Raw genomic sequence first — 20,586 nt, forward strand, 5'->3', positions numbered from 1 at the left:
TTTTAGATAAGGGAAAAGAGGAAAGTCAATATTATTTCAATGAAAGCATGATTTTATCTGACATGATATATAAATCAAAGGCATTGCCCATTTAATCTATATACTGTGAGTATAACATTCCAATTTTATTAGAAAAAGTTTATTGATACACTGAAATTCATAGATTCTAAGAGTTTCCTGGAATCTCATTATACGTATTAATCATGTAATATTTATAATTATTTTGAAATTTCTTAAAAAGATTCCATTTTCTTCTGATTCAATTTTTAAAGATTTGATAATAGTGATTGAAAATTTACCTCGGTGAGACTTCTACTCTTAAGTGTTGGTGCTTTTCATTGGTACTTGACATGGCTCTAAAGGTTTTTTCCCCTTATACAGTACTTTGCCAAATACTTAGAAATAATGCTCATCTTGCTGGGCTGGAGGGATAGCACAGAGGGTAGGGCGTTTTCCTTACATGCTGCCAATTGGACCGACCTGGGTTTGATCCCTCTGCCCCTCTTGAAGAGCCCGACAAGCTACTGAGAGTATCTCTCCCATACAGCAAAGCCTGGCGAGCTCCCTGTGACTTATTCGATGTGCCAACCACAGTAACAAGTCTCACAATGGAGACGTTACTGGTGCCTGCTCGAGCAAATTGATGAATAATGGGAGGACAGTGCTAAAGTGCTAATGCTCATCTTCACAGAAAGAATTTGCTTTAAGGAAGAGAGTGTTGGATTTGAAGCAAGAGACGAAGAGTGCCCATAGGCAATGACAATGTATGAAATGGGAAGTGAGTACAGGGATCTAAATAGAACCCTGCGATTCCTCTGACTTAATGTGTGCGATCACTTAGTATGAAGGTGTGGAGACTGTTTTTGTGGGGCGAATTTCACTTCTCAGTAAGAGTCAGATAGTGAGGAAATTAGACTGGGGAATCATTAAACCTGGGTAGGAGATATTATCGAAAGCAAAATCAGTGACTATTGGTTATCAAGTCACCTAAATAGCCTGACAAAAAAGCTTGGTAATTGGTTAATTTTTTAATTTCTTGGTGTATGAATGCAATTTTAGTAAAGAGATTAAAATTATATATTGAGGATTAATGTTAAACTAGTTAGTGCAGGTAACTTTTGACTTTTCAACTGCAATAGAAAGTATTGGATCTAGAGTATATGTAGTGATGTGGAGTCTTTTAGTTTGCTGGTAAGAAAGAAAATGTTGAGCTCTTTTATCGTATTGAGATCATTTGTGTTTAAACATTGAAGAAGTGATGCTTGAATTTTAAGAAAAAGATTGGCAATGAGAAATGTTTTTATGTTCACTTGAGTGTGCTGTCTACTCTGTGGAAGGTTGCCACTTTCTATTTTGTCAGTTATGTGAAGAGTTGCACATAAAAACCTGAACTCACTTCTGCAAAATTTCCCATCATCCAGCCAATGTTTCACTGCCCTGGTAGACAGGTTGGGATAAAAAAAAAAATAGTCCTCCAGGCTTTTTGAAAACATCAGTAGAGGAGAGTGAGTGTTTTCCAGAAAAGGAAAGATCACTGAAAGGAAAAGGTTTAAGAAAAGATGGGAAGACATTTTGAATCTAGCAAGAGTATAATCCAGTGTTGAAGAAAGAGAAATCTTAAATCAGAATAGAATAGGAATCAGAGAAAATGAGAGAAAGAGCTACAGAGATTACAGCTGCAATTGCAATCATATTTCTGGTAGCAATTGTATATATGGTAGTATGTTGCATACCGACAGTTCACATATCAGGTACATTTCAAAACAAATGAAGAATTGCAGAGCTATATAAAAATGGGAAAATGTCACTGTGTATTTAATAGTATACAAAGGTTTTGTATAGTAAGGGATCTTCACAGTTCAGGATTTTAAAAGTTTTTTATATTTAAAACAGTAAAAAAAATTCACAATTTGCAATATTTAAAGATCATGATAATCCTTTGTCATGACAATTATGTCATGTACTGTAGCACTGTAGCACTGTCATCCCATTGTTCATTGATTTGCTCGAGTGGGCCCAGTAACGTCTCCATTGTGAGACTTGTTACTGTGTTTGACATATCGAATACCCCCCAGGTAGCTTGCCAGGGTTTGCCGTGTGGGCGAGATATTCTTGATAGCTTGCTGGGCTCTCCGAGAGGGGTGGAGGAATTGATCCCGGCTCTGCCAAGCCGGCCACAGGAAAGGGAAACACGCTCCCTACCTGCTGTGCTATCGCTCCAGCCATGATTATGTCATGAAAAAAAGAATTTGATAAAAGTTTTATTGCTGATCAAAGAAAAGCTCGCAATATACTGTATTTGTGTAGAAAAATCCTAAAGACAAATGTTTCAAGCAGTAGTGTTATTCTGCTTAAACCTGCACACTAGAAATGAAAGCATTCTGTCATCTGTCTGCTCAAACTAAGTTAGATCCTGGTTTTCCTACTACATCTCAAGACTAGTTTCTAGACATAAGGTTGAGAAGATCCCCCAAAATTCACAGATTTATTGGAATTAATAGACATTAAGCTGGACCATATCAGATGGTTAGGGTGTGATGAAGACAGTACACAGGGAGACGGGACAGTGAGTATAGAGGTCCTGTTATACTGGGAAACCAGGGCAGAGTATTGCATGAAATGAAACCTGAATGGTCAGATGAGCCAGTCCTGTGAAATTTTGAGAGAAGAATCTTCTGAGCACAAGGAATGTCCTCAGGTTCAGGTTTCTGTGTTCCAAGAAAGGGAAGGGGTTCAGATGTGGGTAGAGGTCTATGTACTAAAGAGATAAATTATGAGACTAGATAAGCTCATGGAAGCTAGTTCAAACAGAATATGAGAAATTATGATTTTGGTTTTGGTGAAGTTGAAAGCAACTAGAAGTTTTCTGTGAGAACCAAAATTATTTTTACAATTCATTGTTTTTGTGTACTCATCCAGTTGTATGATCATCCCTACTATTTTTAGAATAATTTTATCACTAACAAAATAAATTCTATACCCATTAGTATTTACTTCTAGTAGTTACTAGTTGGGATTGGGGGGCATGGGAAAATATTTGTCAAAGGGTCAAACATTCTAGTGATAAGATGAAAGGATTCTGGGGAATCGATATTCATTATGAATCTTACAGCTAAAGATATAATATTAGATACTTGAAAATCACTCAGAAGAATACATCTTAAGTACCCTCTCCACACATATATAAATAAAAATATGTGAGGAGACAATATGGATGTATTAACTAAGCTTACTATAGGAATCATTTTATAATATATTGTATATCAGGCTATCAATTTTTACACAATGAACTTATGCACTGTCAGTTATCTCACAGTAAAGCAGAAAATAGTTAAAAACAAAATCTTTCTCCATGTTCAGCATTAAATTTCTAAGACCTTATGGTCGACTCGAGTTCGATTCCTCCGCCCCTCTTGGAGAGCCCGAAAAGCTACCAAGAGTATCTCGCCCGCACGGCAGAGCCTGCAAGCTACCCGTGATGCATTCTATATGCCAAACACAGTAACAACAAAAGTCTCCAATGGAGACGTTACTGGGCCCGCTCGAGCAAATCGATGAACAACGGGAGGACAGTGACAGAAAACAAATCTACTTCTGTATTTAAATATTTCTGTGAGAATATTTAATATAAATAGAAATACAAGGTAAATATTCTTTTGTGACTTTCATTTTTTAAATATGTCTGGGGCTGTGATTGTTGCATCACTTGTTAACTGTAACTTTTTGAAGAGTTGCCAATGTCTCAGCTGTAATATTTGCCAATATTTCTAGCACCTATGTGTAAAGATTTTAGTTTTCAATATTCTTGTGAGAACTTGTTTTTCTCTTCTATTTATTTTGCTTAGTTTTCAATGTTATAGAGCTTCAGACATGTAGCTTAACATCTCTGTATTTATATAAGATTCACCACACTCATCACCAAAGTTCAGGGCCATCCTACAACAACAACAACAACAACAAAAACCTGTTAGTGAATCTACCCAGATTCTTCATGAAAAATTGTGTTTGTAGAAGAATGTTGGAGTCAGAATTATCAGAAAGTGGTTGATACAAATCTATTTGGAAGTTAAATTTGATTAATTTATTAATTGACTAAATATAAGAATAAGTCATGGTCACGGTTCTCCCATTGTTCGTCAATTTGCTCGAGCGGGCCCAGTAACGTCTCCATCATGAGACTTGTTACTGTGTTTGGCATATTGAGTACGTCACGGGTAGCTTGCCAGGCTCTGCCCTGCGGTCGAGATACTCTTGGTAGCTTGCCGTGCTCTCTGAGAGGGGCGGAAGAATCGAACTCGAGCCAGCCATGTTGGCTGCGTGCAAGGCAAACGCCCTACCGCTGTGCTATCGCTCCCTCAGATATAAGAATGAGGGAGAAAAATGTCAACTCAAGGTTGACTCTTGAGGTTTGGGTTCATGCAGTTGAAAGGGAGTTGAGCTACAGTATGGGCTTAAGCATTTGCCATGCAAGTGACCTTGGTTTGATCCCTGGTATCACATGCTCCTCCAGGTAACTCCAGATGTGATCCAGGAGGATCACACCAATGCCCAGGTGTGACTCTGGGGTCCCCCGGACCCTGCAGGGGTGACCATGTAATCCCACAGATCCTGAGCAGCAGCACATCCTGAGCACGGCATGGGAGGCACCCCTCCTGAACCTCCCAAAATAAATAGAAAATATGATGGTGATATTTTATGATTACTACCCAAACTAGATTAATCTCAATGATTAATTAAGATAATTAAGATTAAGATAAGGATAATCTAATGATAATCTAAGGTTTGAAATTTTGGTAGCTCTGTAGTGTTATTCCATGAGTTATCCAGCAACTTAAGCTTCTCCAAACATTTTCAGTGAACCAATTTCCCTACATACCTTTATCTCCTAGGTGGTGAAGTGATCTCTACTTGCACCTGAATTCTGATAATATCAGTCTAGAGAAAATCAAGAAAAGTTCATTGAATATGAGAAAAAAAAAGTGTTATAGAATTGTGAACTTCATGACTTGCTTGTTAAGAGATTAAGTAAAATGAATGAAAAGTTATCTTTGACTTTATCAAGGCGGTAATGGTTGATAATGATAGCTGTAGCTAAGTACAAGAGTGGAGGAAGAACAAATTGGATATAGCTGAAGGACATATAGGAAATAAGGGAAAGAGGAAATAAGAAAGTGACAGAATCTATATAGAAACGTTTTGTGGTGTGTGCTCATGTGTGTGTGTGTTTGTGTGTGTGTTTGTGTGCTCATGTATACAAATGTCAGGGTGCAGAAGAATGTTATGGTTGCTACAAGGCAATATGTTAGTAAGGGACCAGGGAACTTGTCTTTGAAGTTAGATATTTTATTGATAAGTTATTTGGCTTTTGGTAGTTTAGAAGAGCAAAAGTATGCCAGCCTTAAATGTCTTTGGCAAACAGTTATTTCATGGGAATGGCCCTAAAGGCAGAGGAAGATTGCCTTTATTAATTGAACAATTAATTCCCATGTAAACTTGTCTGGTAAAGGGACCTCCCTCTATCATTGTATCCAGGAAGAGGATATTTTAAAAAAAATTATTGAATCACCATGAGCTACAGTTACAAAACTTTCATGTTTGAGTTTCAGCCATACAATGATTGAACACCCATCCGTCCACCCATGCACATTTTCCACCACCAATATCCCCAGTATCTCCTCCCCTGCAGCCTTCCATCCCACTGCTCCTCCTGCTTCTATGGCAGACAATTTCCCCCATACTCTCTACTTTGGGGCATGACGGTTTGCAATACGGATACTGAGAGGCTATCATGTTTGGTCCTTTATTTTCTTTCAGCACACATCTCCCATCTGAGCGATCCTTCCAACCATCGACTTAGTGATCCCTTCTCTATCCCAGCTGCCTTCTACCCCAGATCATGAGGCAGAAGAGCACATTTTTACCTTTACACTGATGAAGGCGGAAGTTGCTTAGGTCTTTTTTACCAAGACTTCTTTGGCACCTCTCTAGTTTAATTGATCTTTTCCTCCCCTCAACAGTTATCTAACCTAAAGTTTCCTAAACTCTGTCTCAGACTGTTTGCTGAGTGTCTCAGCTTTGCTGGGTTTCTCCCAGATATAAAGGAGGAATATATGCTATTAATAAGTTTCCTTTAACATTTTCTCTTATAAATCTGCCCACACCTTGTTTGTTTGCTCTCTCAGTCTTGAGGAACCCAGATGGATATTGGATGATTCCTTTTGCACCCCAACAATTGCATATTAGAGACATCCATACTCGAATGGTATTAGGCAATATAAATAGAATTGGATGCTTTCTGCAAGTGAAAATGTTTAGAGGTGGCGCCTCAGGGGTCTTTTTTTTCATTAGCTCTTATTGCCTCAGTTCTCTATATTTTTTTTTCTCTCAGCTTCAGCCTTTATCATAGCAGCAAAATTATAACCATAGTTCTGACTTTTATATCTTTACAGTTTAGGATAATACTCTTTTGTCCTTCCTCAGGTAGCTTAGGTTTGTCAGATCACACCCATCTAAGGACACTGAACTTGTATTGTAAGCAATGTCCTTTCTGTGTGGACACAGGAAGATAGTTAATATTATGCTTTGTAACTTGGGAGTTGATTGACTCCGAATAATATTTACTCCTGGGCATCTGATTTCTTGACTCAGTTTCCCTTAGTTTCTAGCACCCCAAAAGCAGGGTCCCGACGAGGGACTGAATGGACCCAGGGCAAGCAGTGAGCTACCCTGGCATTGAAATGGGCCAGGCCAAAGAGCCACGATACTCAACTGTAAGTTGAGGGCATGATCATGGACAAATGCTGTCATGATCCAAAAGTAAGTAACGACAATACTAGGACCTTGCTGGAGCTAGGAAGATTAACCTGACCTGAGGACTGCGAAATGTATAGTGAGATGTTCTCAGGAAGAACCAAACTAAATTTATATCTCTTACTGTGCTCATACAGAATGACATTGCTAGAAATATTAGAAGTAGAAGTATATTTATTACAACTATTTAAGTAGATTACTAACTGAGGGAAGAACACACCCTTGTTGGGATCCCACCCTTGGGCGGATCTCCTAGTAATCTGAAATAATCTCTGTAGATGAGATTTTATCCTTGAGTTAATCTCCTGGAGGAGTGGTGTTACCTCTCTTTGTTGATTCGTCAGTATTCAACCCACCTTTATGTCACCGCCTTATGTGACTGCTATATAAACTAAGACGTAAGCTCGGAAAAGGAGTCAGAAGCGAGAGAGCTCGGGCTCCAGAGATCCAGAGTCAGAGCCAGAAGGAGAGAGCTTCCAAGATTGGGGCCCAGGAGAGAAGGAGGCTGAGAAAGACAGGAGTGAAGAGGATTGGAATAAACTACTATTGATATAGACCGGCCTGGCCCTCGTTTCTTCTTCCGTCTGCCCTTGGCCAACAGTCATTCCGATCCAGGCCACACACAGTGGCTCAAGAGCACCGAACGCAGGCGGTGAGACAGTGTCATCCAGTGAGCCCGTGAACACACAACCTTCCACGTGATAAGATTTTACATTACAGAATAGAGACCAGAGTAAGGGAAAACTCAATCCTGACATTCACTCTGAATGGATCCATATAAACCAATCAAAGGGCCAGAGGGATTTCATGACCTCCATGGCTAGGGTCCAGGTTATGGCCATTCCCCAAACCAATAGCAGCGAATAGGAAGACAACATTACCTGAATTGCTTAGACCTTGAAATTGAATGTGGAGGCCAAGTTCTTCCCACATTTGGCTGATGAATAATGGGAATGGAATGAAAGGTCAAGTTCATACGCAATTCATTGTCTCTGTGCTATGGGGAAGAAGCCAGAGGACGAAATCAATCATAGCACAGAGCAGAGAGGTGATTTCCAAGGGGGGCTTTGGAGTCAGTAAGAGGAGCTCTCAGTGCACATGCTCAGGATAGGAGGAAAAGATGGATAAGTGGCTCCTTTCTCCAAGAGGATTGAATAGAAAATGTATGTGTGGGGAAGATCCCAGTGGTTGCATGTGGGAGGAAGAAGTCTTTTCCCAAGAAAGCATGAAATGTGATCCCAGATGATGGAGAAGTGGGGAGAAAGGAAGAAGATTAAAGCAAGAGGAGAAAAGTGAGAGAAGTTGAAAAGAGGGGCAAGACTGAGACAGTGAGTTTTGATGAGCCCGAGTGGGTTTTTGGGGAATCTGTGTATAAAATTAGCACACATAGCCCCATATATTCTGCGTTGGGTATTTTAGGCTCTGTATTTTACAGCCTAAGCAGACTTCTGTCTCCGGTCTTAGGATGTCCTGTAGAAGAGGTTCGTACCCTATGCTGGTTCCATGCTGCTCCATCCTGTGCCAGTCATACTGGTCTGGTTCCACACCCTCTATCAATGTTCCGATGCTCTGTTGTTATAATAGGGACAAAATAGGGAACAGGAAAGGTGAGATTAGGAATTTGGCCCTAGGGAAAAGGAATCATTGCTTTGGGATGTCAAAGGGTGGCTCTAGGTGAAGCTGAATTACCTGGAAGATGGAGACCTTTCTGGGTAATCTAGAGGAGCAGCACAAGAAGACAAATATCTCAGCATCCTCACCCCTATTTTAATGGCCCATTCTGGGAACATAGTACACACTCCTTCACTCCCCCACTTTATTTAAACACCATAGTTTACAAAGTTGCTCAATTCTCCCCCACTTCCTTTAAACACCATGGTTTACACAGTTACTCATGAAGATTTGTTGTAGGCATTCAATATTCTAACACCAATCCCACCACTGCTGTCACCTTTCCTCCACCAATTCTTTCATTTTTCCCTTCACCTGTAACAGGCCAACAAAAAATTATTTCATATTGACTATTACCCATAAATGGCTAATAGAATGATTAAAAAATGTTTCTGTAAAAGAAAGCTTATGAAAATGTCTGAGGGTTTGCTAAGTTGTTGTTGCAAGTTAATCTTCTGTGCTAATGTTTTTGTTAGTAAAGATTTTTTTTGGTTTCTATGTCACATCCCATCCATCTACTAATGGGATCTTAGTGGTATAGGTATTGGAGAGGTCCTGTGACTGCAAATGTGGCTGCATGCTCCAGAAATTCAGAATTTTTAACTAGGCAGTCTGGCTGGAGTTTAAATTTTTAACTGGGCAATGGCTTTGAAGTTTGGAAATGGTTGCTGAGGCTTTGTTTGGGCAAAAGCTGGCCCGCCTCCCTCCAAGAGAAATTGGAGGTCTCTTCAAGGAACTGGTTCCAAGAAGTTTTTGCAGTTGGGTGGTATCTTCCAAGATTTATTTGAGTCTCTGGAACAAGTCCTCTAGCTTATATGGCAGTGGTGGTGAGATGTGGGTGTGACTCCTGGGCTTCTAGAAGTATGGGGAGGTGAGGTGAGGGAATATGATACATCCGAACTCCAGGAGGCCTGGAGTTCCCATCTCCTCCCCTTTGTTAAAAAGATATAAAAGGGGGAAGGCTTCTGCCTTTCTCTGGAATCCTTCTTCAGGAGACTCTATTCCTGCTTTTTTTTAGCATTTTTTTCCTTTTTGGGTCACACCTGGCTATGCTCAGGGATTTCTCCTGGCTCTGCACTCAGGAGTTACTCCTGGTGGTGCTCAGGGGACTATATAGGGTGCCAAGAATTGAACCCCAGTCAGTCGCATGCAAGGCAAATGCCCTACCCATTGTACTATCACTCAGACCCTTCCCATTTCTGTTTTTGTGGAATGGAATTCTCTTAGACAGTCAAGTTAATAGACTTCAAATTATTATATATTGCTTCTCTGTTTGTTTTGTTTTTTATGGCTGGAGCGATAGCACAGCGGGTAGGGCGTTCGCCTTACAAGCGGCCAACATGGCCAACCCGAGTTCGATTCCTCTGCCCCTCTCGGAGAGCCTGGCAAGCTACCGAGAGTATTCGATATGCCAGACACAGTAACAACAAAGTCTCCAATGGAGACGTTACTGGGCCCGCTCGAGCAAATCGACGATCAACGGGAGGGCCTTTACCTTTTTATGTTCCTTATTCCAAATTTTTCTTAGAAATTATTTTCCTTAAATATATACATATATATTTTGCACTGTACTGCACTGTCCTCCCATTGTTCATCGATTTGCTCGAGCAGGCACCAGTAACATCTCCATTGTGAGACTTTGCTGTTACTGTGTTTGGAGTATTGAATACATCACTGGTAACTTGCCAATCTTTGCCGTGCAGGCGAGATACTCTCAGTAGCTTGCCAGGCTCTTCGAGAAGAATGAAGGAATCAAACTCAGGTTGGCCGGGTCAGCCACATGTAAGGCAAATGCCCTACCCACTGTGCTATCACTCCAGCCCATATATATATAAATTAATTCATTTCCCCTGCGTGGCTTTGCTCCTGCCATGGTGTGAGCTGTCATCTTTGCAAAAGAGGATTGTGGAGACAGCTTCTGTAGAACTCTCACCTTCAGACTTCTCTTTCTGATCTCCTCACACTGCTGTCAAAATAATCACTGGTAAACACAGCATTGCCGCTGTTGTTCCTTCCTGTCACATCTGCTCCCGATTCAGAGGACTTCATTCTGGGTCATTCTTATATTTCTGCCTTCTGTTTTTCAATTTCAAAATTTCTAGTTCTGTCAACCTGACTTTCTTCTTTGTCCAGCACTGACCATCACAGTCCTTTCCTCTTTCCTCTTTTCTGTGTTCACTGAATCCCTTGGCTAGAATTTACAAGTGGACCCTCTTCATTATGCTAAGTCTCATTTGTCCTTTAGGATTTGGATGTCCAATGGAACTTCCTGTGATGTGGGAAACATCAGAATAGCCACGTGGAACTACCCAGCACTTGGAATGCCGTGAGGATCTAACCCATTTGTTTATTTAGACTTGCACTTAATTTTAATTCTATTCAAGTTTAGATATCAATATTTATTCTGATTTCTTGATGCTCTTTTTGACCCCTTAATCACTGAAACTTTTAAAGACAATGCATTTTCTTGTAACTCCTGCACTTTTATAATCTTTACAGCACAGTTAGTATATGTGAAGTTGACCCAAAGAAATTGGGAGTTGAATTCAAATGTTAAAAACGTATGTCTGATGTGTGGGGTGACTGAAAATGTGGAGAATGTCCTCCTTACCTTATCTTAAAGAGAATAGAAACCTTCATCAGAAATCTTTTATTTGTAGTTACATTGGAAGTGCCTCAGGAGACCCGTCCCTGAGTGAGTTCATTGATCAATCCAGATACCATCAGCCTATAACCCACCTTTTCTTTTAAAAATGTGTTTTCTTGCTCACTCTTCCTATTAAAAACCCTTTGTGTCACCAGCAGTCTGGATGGTTGCTTTGAGAACACAAATGCACCATCAACCAGCTTTCCAGCACATTGCCAATGAAGGTCTTTCTCCTGTCCCCTCACTGTGTTTCTTATTTGATTGGCCCCCGAGTGACAGAGGAAATCAACCTTAATGGTTCTATCTGTATTTCTGCATTTTTGTGCTTTTATGATTTTATGCTTTGTATCTGCCTTTGCCATCTTTTCTTTTTTACTTGCAATGTGGAGTAAATGGCCTAACCTTCAATGCACACATGAGTTATTTATGTGTAAGGATAAGGCAAGATAGAAACTCAGAGATAAAAATAGAGGAACATATAAAAGTCCTATACCAGGTGATCTTTATCAGGGCAGAAATCTCCAATGGCTTCTTCCTGTTTCTCTTGAGTTCCTCTCTCTCCTTGAACAACTCTCACCTTTTATTCCTCCCTGGAGGAATTACAACAGCATTATGGTTACAGAATTTGCAAAAACTTTTTTGATACAAGGTGCAATGGCAGTTTAGTACGATTAAGACAGCAATCTTTTCATGGCTGTTAGCTGGTGTGTTAAATATCATGTTACGTTTACTGAAGATTTTGAAAAGGATAGAGCACTTCTGGAATGTCCTGGGGCCATCTGATTGCTATCATTTACTAATCTCACTTGTATCTTGCAATTAAACCCCATAGTCTTTTAATTTGAAGACATTTGACTTTTAAAGTATGAAGGAAAGGGGAAATGTTTTCCCCAGAGGATCTGGAGAGTGAAATGGAAGACTCAGTCTGTTTGTACCTCCTTCTGCTGATGGGTTATTCAAATCCACTCACAAAACACATGGATTTTTTGGTAGTGATTAGCTCCCAAGCATCTAGTAGAATGAAAATGTCACAGTCCCCTTTCCCTTGAATGGGATGCTGGTCTTCATTTATGCAAATTGTGCACTCATGCTGGGCCCCCAAGAGAAAGCCTGACACAATTGTATCAACAGAGATATAAATCCCTCCGCCTGCCTGTCTTTCCTATTCTTGAAGCTGCTTTTAGTGGTTGGTGATGTTCATTTGCATGTTAACACTTACAAAAAAGCATGCCAAACATGAATGCCTAATTTTTCAAAGGGGAAAGAGGACACCCAACCCCCTGGGAGGAAAAAGCCCAGGACAGAAGGTTGAACTTGCTTTTGCTGTCTAGACAGTGCAAATCTCAAATAAAATCAATTTACCAACCCACCTTTTCTCAAAAAAAATATCAGTAGTCAGTTTATTTGTCCCCTGCCAGATAGACAGTTTGACATTATTCTTGTGTCTATTTGTTTATTTATAACCTGGGCTTAAACTCTTTCAAACTTAGTTGCAGAATAAATCAGTTAAATACTCACCATGGTTAACACATGTCCATTTTATTCCTTAGAAAAAGTAGGCAGAATTTTTATATGCATCTTTATATGCACTCACACACACGTGCAGTCACAACAAATAATACAAACTTTTGGATAGACAGACAGTATAATGTTCAGCATAATGACAATTATGAGAAGATTTGGATAATTTGCATGGTACTTAACATAGCAGGCCCATATTTGAGTACCTGCATATGATTTAAATGGTTTCACCTCTACTACATTCTACACTGTAGGTGCATTTAACTAAGAGAAAACACACAAAGCAATCAGCTACTTACTTAAATGCAAAACCATTTTTACTTTTGAACAAAAAGAGGCACAAGACAAAGACTGGTACTAACTAAACAAAAAAGTAATCCAAATCAATGTTTAGTTAAATCTTGAAGGAAAATAAAAACCAACTTAGAAAACATAGCAGTCAAGAAAGAATGTGAAAAAGACAGTTGCGAAGAGAAACCTGACATTTAAACTTAGGCCCCTACTGCTGCCATAGCAACTTCTCTGACAACTTGTTTTTAAAAAAAGGAAAAAAAGAAGGACAAAAAATCTATTCTCTCCTTTGCTTCAAGGATAATCCTTGCTTTTTATGTTTTCACCCTGGGAACCATGGCACTTTTCTTTTTTTTCCTTTTTGGGACTGTGCAGGAATTTCTTTTATAATAAAGCTAATAAATAATGAAGGGCCGATGTCCTTTGGACAACCAGCTGGGAAGCCTGATCTTCCCAGAACACATTTTCACGCTTCTATGTGATCTGGGTGCTGAGAAGCATGATTTGGACTAGTGGGTTTGTATTTTGGGTTGATGCTTTATCTAATTCTCAAGTTAAATGCGGCATTAAGCTTAATTCATGGAGGATGCAGAGTCTCTTTTCATTGTTCGGTTGAATTCTGCTTGAGACCCTCACTGGAGAACGCTCCTATCTGTCCCATCACTCAGTTCACTTTGGTAATGTCATCACCCGGGGCTCAATGAAAGTAGCAAGGAGGCTTGGAGAGAGTACAGCAATAAGAGTGCACCCCTGGCATCTGCCTCAACTCAATTTCAGCTCCCACATCACATAGACCCTTGAGCATTTTTGGGTGTAGCCCTGGAGAGCCCTGAGCACTACTGGGTGTGGGTCCAGAGTCCCTCAGCACCACAAGCTCTGATGTCATCACACCCACAAGCTCCTATGCTGAACCGGTTTCCCATTGGCTGAGAGTTGCCAGTGGGGTCCCCAGATCTCCCGAACACCACCTGGCTGCCTCCCCTCCCAAGTGTATTGAGTGTAGATTCAAGCTGAGGCATTTGTCCAAACACCACTTATCAATGTAGAGTAATATGTTTTTTATAAACAAGAATTCTCTCATAACTTCAGGATGGAACTCGAATTTCCACTGGCTCCTGTGACTGGAAAAAAAGCATGTCAGCAGCCAAGGGCCTTGCTGCTGTCTTGTACCTAATTTGCCGCAGATTATTTTTCTTTTACAAACTCTGGTATAAGAGGAATGACGGCTTTTTAGCTGTCTTCTCTGCAAGCCTTAAGTTTGAATTTCAGGAATGTCTATTTGTACTTCACTGTCACTGTCCTCCCATGGTTCATCAATTTGCTCGAGCAGACACAGTAACGTCTCCATCGTGAGACTTGTTGTTACTGTGTTTGGCATATTGAATACATTACAGGAAGCTTGTCAGGCTTTGCCAAGCGGGCGAGATACTCTCGGTAGCTTGCCGGGCTCTCTGAAAAGGGTGGAGGAATCGAACCTGGCTCTGCCGGGTTGGCTGCGTGCAAAGCAAATGCACTACCGCTGTGCTATTTCATTTATTTGTTTTTGCTTTTTAAGATAAATGTGAGCCTGACTTGAAAAATTAGCATGGTGTAAGTCCACTGATTGGCATTTTAAATATCTGGGAGAAAAAATTCCAAGATTATTTACTGTCTACAGAAGGTCTTACTGTTTGTAATCTCCTGGAAACTTGAGATTTTTTTTTCCTGAAAGAAGAATCTTTTGATAGTAATCTTCCCCTTATCTGATTAGCCTCCTGACATATCTTTATGCCTGTCTTCTAAGTAAAGACAATAAAGAATTTCACTGTTCCTTAATTTGTAAATAGCTAAACCAGCATCAAACCTAACTTTATTAATGCCAATTGCTCCGTGCTGTTTTGCCACGTCTGACCAGATCTCAGAGTCAGCACCCCAAATCCTCCCTGCCTTTGGTGCCTCCCAAACACGTTGCACACGGACTCAAAGGGAACTTCCTTCCTTCCTTCCTTCCTTCCTTCCTTCCTTCCTTCCTTCCTTCCTTCCTTCCTTCCTTTTCCTTTTCCTTTTCCTTTTGTATAGGCTTACTGAATTTGTATTTTATTCCAACAGTGAAATGGAAAAAAGAGAACGAAAGGCAGAGAGTCTAGACCTTAGCACATGTGCCTGGAATTGCCAGGCTAAGCCTGCAGAAGAGCAGTTTTCCAGGAAATTGTCAGTGACAAATTGGCCTCTTCATCTCTGACATCAGCTGTATTGGCCATTCTCTGGCAGAGGTGAAAATTATATCATCACCACCATGAAAATGACGGTTTGACCATAGCAGATAGAGCTGGTGTGATGATGAGATGCCCCAGATGGCTGTATAAAAACATATGCATTGTAAAAATAAAGGTCTTGAGTTTTGCAACAGCCCTGGAAATGCTTTTCTCGTAAAGCATGCTCTGAGGGTTCTGGTGAGTGATGGCCCCAGCTGCTGTCCCTGTCTTGAAAAGTCCCTGGGACCCTCGGTGGTTGGGTTGGGAATTGACCTCTGTGCAGGGTGCAGGGATTAATGCGTGCTCCTTCTTTTACAACAAGGGACCTGGCTAAGTGGTGACATTAGCACCCCCGGCCTACTGGAAGCCAGGGTCAAACTGCTCAGAGCTTCTGTCCCTGGCCAGTTCCTTCCTTTACCCCCTGGCCCAACCCCCACAGTGCTGACTCTAGTATTGCTGTCTGCTCCCCCTCCTCTTTGTTTTTCTTAAGTGCTTCCACGGGTAAATCTCCTTCCTAATTTTGCCTCACCATCTGTTCCTTGAAGGACTCTGCTCCTGGAACTGGCAGGTGCTGGGCGGCAGGTCACTGAAACCAAAAAATACTTTTTGATCTCAAAATACTCATCTTTATGCAGTTTGCCAGCATTTTTCTGATGACCTAAATTAACACCATAGATATTTTATAGCTAAAAATGTATTGGTGGAGAATTTGAATGCTGGTCATCATAGCTATGTCTTTGAAGTCTATTGTCTATAGAATTCAGTTTTGTCTTAAGGAGATTAAATTTGTTTTTTATTTGTTTGTTTTTGTTTTTTGATTACCCACCCAATGATGCTCAATGATTACCACTGGCTCTGCACTTAGAACTTACTCCTGGCAATGCTCATGGTACCTATGGGGTGCAAGGGATTGAACCCAGGTCAACTGTGTGCAAAGCAAATGCCATATTTGCGCTATTTTCTAGTCCCTAAAAGAATTACATTTGTCTAAAGGTATGAAATTTGTATAAAAGACTTGATTTTTTTTAACGGGAAAACATAGCAGTACTCCTGAAATTCTCCAGACTATGTATCTGCTTATAAATTAGCAAGATGAGCAGAAAGAATAACATTCTGTAATTAAACTCACCAATAAACTAGGTCTTAGCTGTAGAAGTATTTTGAACAACATGATATTTTTCTCATTTGAACTTCAGAGTCACTATCCTTTCCCAGCCAGCACCATCTGAGTGCCTTTCTATGCAGGAACCATATTTCTGACAGATCCAGTTAATACTCTTAATATAAGCCTGCTAGTCCCCTGTGTAATTTTTCTGCCAAATTCTTTTTAAATGCTATCCTTAAATCTAATGATCCTTTTCTCTATTCATCATTTAGAGAGTCTCACTACTTTTACAGCTAGCTCATTCTTCTACCAGTGTCTCTTACTCCTGAGGACATATTTCAAGACATATTTCCATCCTGAGTAATTAGTTGGCTAAGTTGTACATCAATCCACAAAAGCAAGTATGTCCAATTCTGCAGCTCTAAGTTCATGACTTATCCTGACACCTGATAGAAACTATATAGAATGGTGCCTCTAAACTGTACATCATGGTAACTCTAACTCCACCATTTACTAGTTTTGTGACTTCAGGAAATTTAAGGAGTCCTTTGAGCATCAGTTTCCACTTGCAACTATTTCTGATTGTCTATTAAAAGTATTCCTATAATAGTCAGATGGTGTACATAAAGTATTAAATAATTGTTATGTGTGGAAAGCCCTTAACAAGTACTAGCTATTTTGTTACTATATACTATGGCTCAAAATGCCTAAGTATAAGCATTTAGTTTTATTTGCTCCATGTAATTTTTTTCAAAATATTCTCAAGTGACAACTCACTTTCTTTAAGTGAAAAAATTAAAGTCAGTAACCATGAGTTCACATGTGGATGATCCAAGTTCTGCATTTGTGCCAAAGTCTTGCTTTTACACTCTTTTCGTATGTGTATAAATCTATAATGCATGCATATTTTATTTGATGCAGGTGTTAACTATTTTATGGTGACAGTGAGATAGTACAAATGCTTGCCTTGCATATGACTGACTCCAGTCCAACCTTTACTTCCATCAAGAGATCCTATTTAGTCTCTTGAGCACTGCCAAGGGTCATTCCTGAGCAAAGAGCCAGGAATATTCCCTGAGCACTGCTGGATATGGCCCCTTTCTATTTCTCCACTAATAATAATGCAGTTGTTAATTATTTTACTAAAAGAAGATGATGAGTGCACTATAATATGGCAGACTACTAGTCTAGAATTGGTTCTTTCTAACATCTGGTTGGAGATAATATAGTATTGAAATTCTGAAGTTCTTGACCATGACTGCAAATTCTGTTAGCGATACTGAGTGGAACTTAAACACTTGATATTTTTCTGATTTAAAACAAATAATGAGAAATAGTAGATTTACCTCTTGATTGAATTTTTTTCCTTTAAAATATGTTTTTTTTCCATTTTGCATTCAAGTCAGGAGAGTTAAGTAGTGATTACAACTTACAGTGCTTAAATACATAATTGAAATGCTCTAAGCAAGAAAAAATTTAGTGTTCACATAAAGGTAAATATGTCAGGTGATGATTGTGTGAATTGGCTGTATGGGGGACTTCCTTCATAGCATTTACATATTCATCACGATGTTGCCTACATTAAATATATTAATTCTAGTTGTGAATAATAACTCAATAAAGCTTAAAGAAAATTTGGAGAATTAAGCATCAAGGTTTTCAAAACTTTAGAATTTGAAAACAAATCTGATTTATTTTTGGATAACTGAAAGAAACAGAGAACATGATTGTGCAAACCTCCAGAGCAGAACATTCATCTCATTTGACCAAAAATTGTGAACTGAAAGGATGCCTACCGACTTGCTTATTATACCTCATTCGGAGACCAATGCTGCCATTCATGGCATTAGCTGCACAGAGTATCATCCCATTCATCAGGAATGCTTGATCAGAAGTTGTCACAGGTAATGAACTGAGGGAGGGGATGAGGAGAGATTGTGCTTGAGAGGCATTTGAGCTTCCATTCTCCTTCCATTTCCCATTCAGAAGACCCTCTTCCTTCACGTCCTCTTCTCTGTTTCTCCTTCAGCTTCTTTCTTTCTTTCTTTCTTTCTTTCTTTCTTTCTTTCTTTCTTTCTTTCTTTCTTTCTTTCTTTCTTTCTTTCCTCCTTCCTTCCTTCCTTCCTTCCTTCCTTCCTTCCTTCCTTCCTTCCTTCCTTCCTTCCTTCTTTCTTTCTCTCTTTCTCTCTCTCTCCATTTTTACTTATTTTTTTGTGTGAAAAATGAACCTGCAAGCAGCATCAGAATATTTATTTGCTGTAGTTCATCTGAAAGTTTTTCTCAGACTTTATTTTTCATTTTGGTATGAATTAAACTTCCCTGGGGTTTCTGATGAGGAAACCAAAAGGATTGACCAGAAAAAGCAATAGATTCCTATTAATGTATTTATTGATTAATAAGTATTATTTCATTTTGAAATATTAATACTTCAGATATAAAGAGAATTAGAGGGGCTAATAGAGTAGATTCTTGTGTTGCGCTTGCCCTGGTTAGCAATCACCAATACAAATAATTTGTTTTACTTGTTCCCTTTTATTTCCATTTTTGAAACCATGGTATATTAAAGTGAAACCACGATTCTAACAGGTAAGTTATTTTGCTCCCACTGCTGATGCAATTATTCAAGCTTTGATCATTATAATATTCCAGCATACTCTATTGTAACCCTTCAAATGAAATCTTTTTTTGTATAGTCACTGAAAAGCTTTGCTTTGTTATCAAATATTGACACTGCACATTTGGGAATGCTTATTCTGTGAGCTGTACTGAGTAGTTAATGAAAAATCTTTTAGAGAATTGAAATTTCTGTTTTGCTAAATCCCCTATGTGTGAAACACAGTTTTCTTGACTTTTTTTTTACTTATAAATATTGGTGTGGGGGCCCTGGCAAATACAATGAGTGCATCATGGTTTAGATTTTTCTGAAGTCCCAGGACTTTGATAAGTAGGTTTTTTTAGAAAGCCTGTTAGAAGGTTGAAACTTGATATATTTGCACGATAAAACTCAAACCTAACAGCGACAAAGGACAGATGCTGTGCTCTGGAGGGCTGAGTCAAAGGTCACTATTTTACGCCAAAGTGGAGGAGGAGACTGAATATCAATCCCTAGATAGAAAGATGATATTATCTTGTTTTTTTTCAAGGCACTGAAGAAACAGTTCACTAATTACTCACCTTTACAGATGTAGTGACCAATTAATTGCATAGCAGAAAATGCAAGTAAAGTTTTGATTTCAAAAATGTTTTATGGGGTTGGAGAGATAGTACAGAGGGTAGGGTTCTTGCCTAGCATGTGGCTAACCCAAGTTAAATCTCTCACAGCCCTGGAGTGATCCCTGAGCACAGAGCCAGGTGTAAGACCTTAGCATTGCTGGGTCTGGCCTCAAAACCATAATATAGAAATAAAACTGAAGAAAATCTCAAGAGTTTTAAAGATTTAGCAAAGAAATCTATATATCTTAGACTTGAAATAGATTTTGAGTTTTAATTTTAATATAAATATAAGATTTCTTCTGCTTCTTCTTCATTTTTTATCCTCATCCTCCTCCCTTTCCTTCTCTCCTTTATCACAAAATTGAGGTGTTGTTCAAAGGTTTAAGAAAAATAATGCTAGAGTAACCTGTCCATTTTTTCTAACTTCTCATGCAATCAAAATGGTTTAATGTGTTCTTATCATTAATAATATAACAGGCTGCAACTAGAATGTACTGAACCACATCCAATTTCATTTTGTTTTCTCAGTGAAATTGGGTGGAGAGTGAAAAGTAGAGCATTCCAATTTGCCTAGTAAAATAACCATCCTTCAAGACGAGCAGCTTTAGTGAATTCAGTTCACTGGCACTGTGGAATTGTGATGACATTTTAGTAGCTCTTTACCTTTCTTGGAGATCATGTTATTTAGGTTTTAAAAGAGAGAAAAGTGAGATATCGTGATAGTACAGCTGATAGGGTGTTTGCCTTGCACTCAGCTGACCCGGGTTCAATTCCCAGCATCCCATATGGTCCCCTGAGCACCGCTAGGAGTAATTACTGAGTGCATGAGCCAGGAGTAACCCCTGTGCATCACCAGGTGTGACCCCAAAAGCAAAATAATAATAACAATAATAATAAATTAATAAATAAATAAAAGAGGGGAAAAAAAGGAAAAAATGGCAAAAGGCAAAGGTTGTATTGTTCTTTTTGTTCTGTTTTGTTTGGGGGTCATATCTGGCAGTGCTCAGGCTTACTCCTGGCTCTGGGCTCAGGGATCACTTTGGGAGGGGTTCTGGGGACCATAGAGATGCTGGGAATCAAACTAGGCCAGCAGC

Source organism: Sorex fumeus, unplaced genomic scaffold (assembly GCF_029834395.1).
Source record: "Sorex fumeus unplaced genomic scaffold, SorFum_2.1 ptg000033l, whole genome shotgun sequence".
In the NCBI taxonomy this organism is placed as follows: Eukaryota; Metazoa; Chordata; class Mammalia; order Eulipotyphla; family Soricidae; genus Sorex; species Sorex fumeus.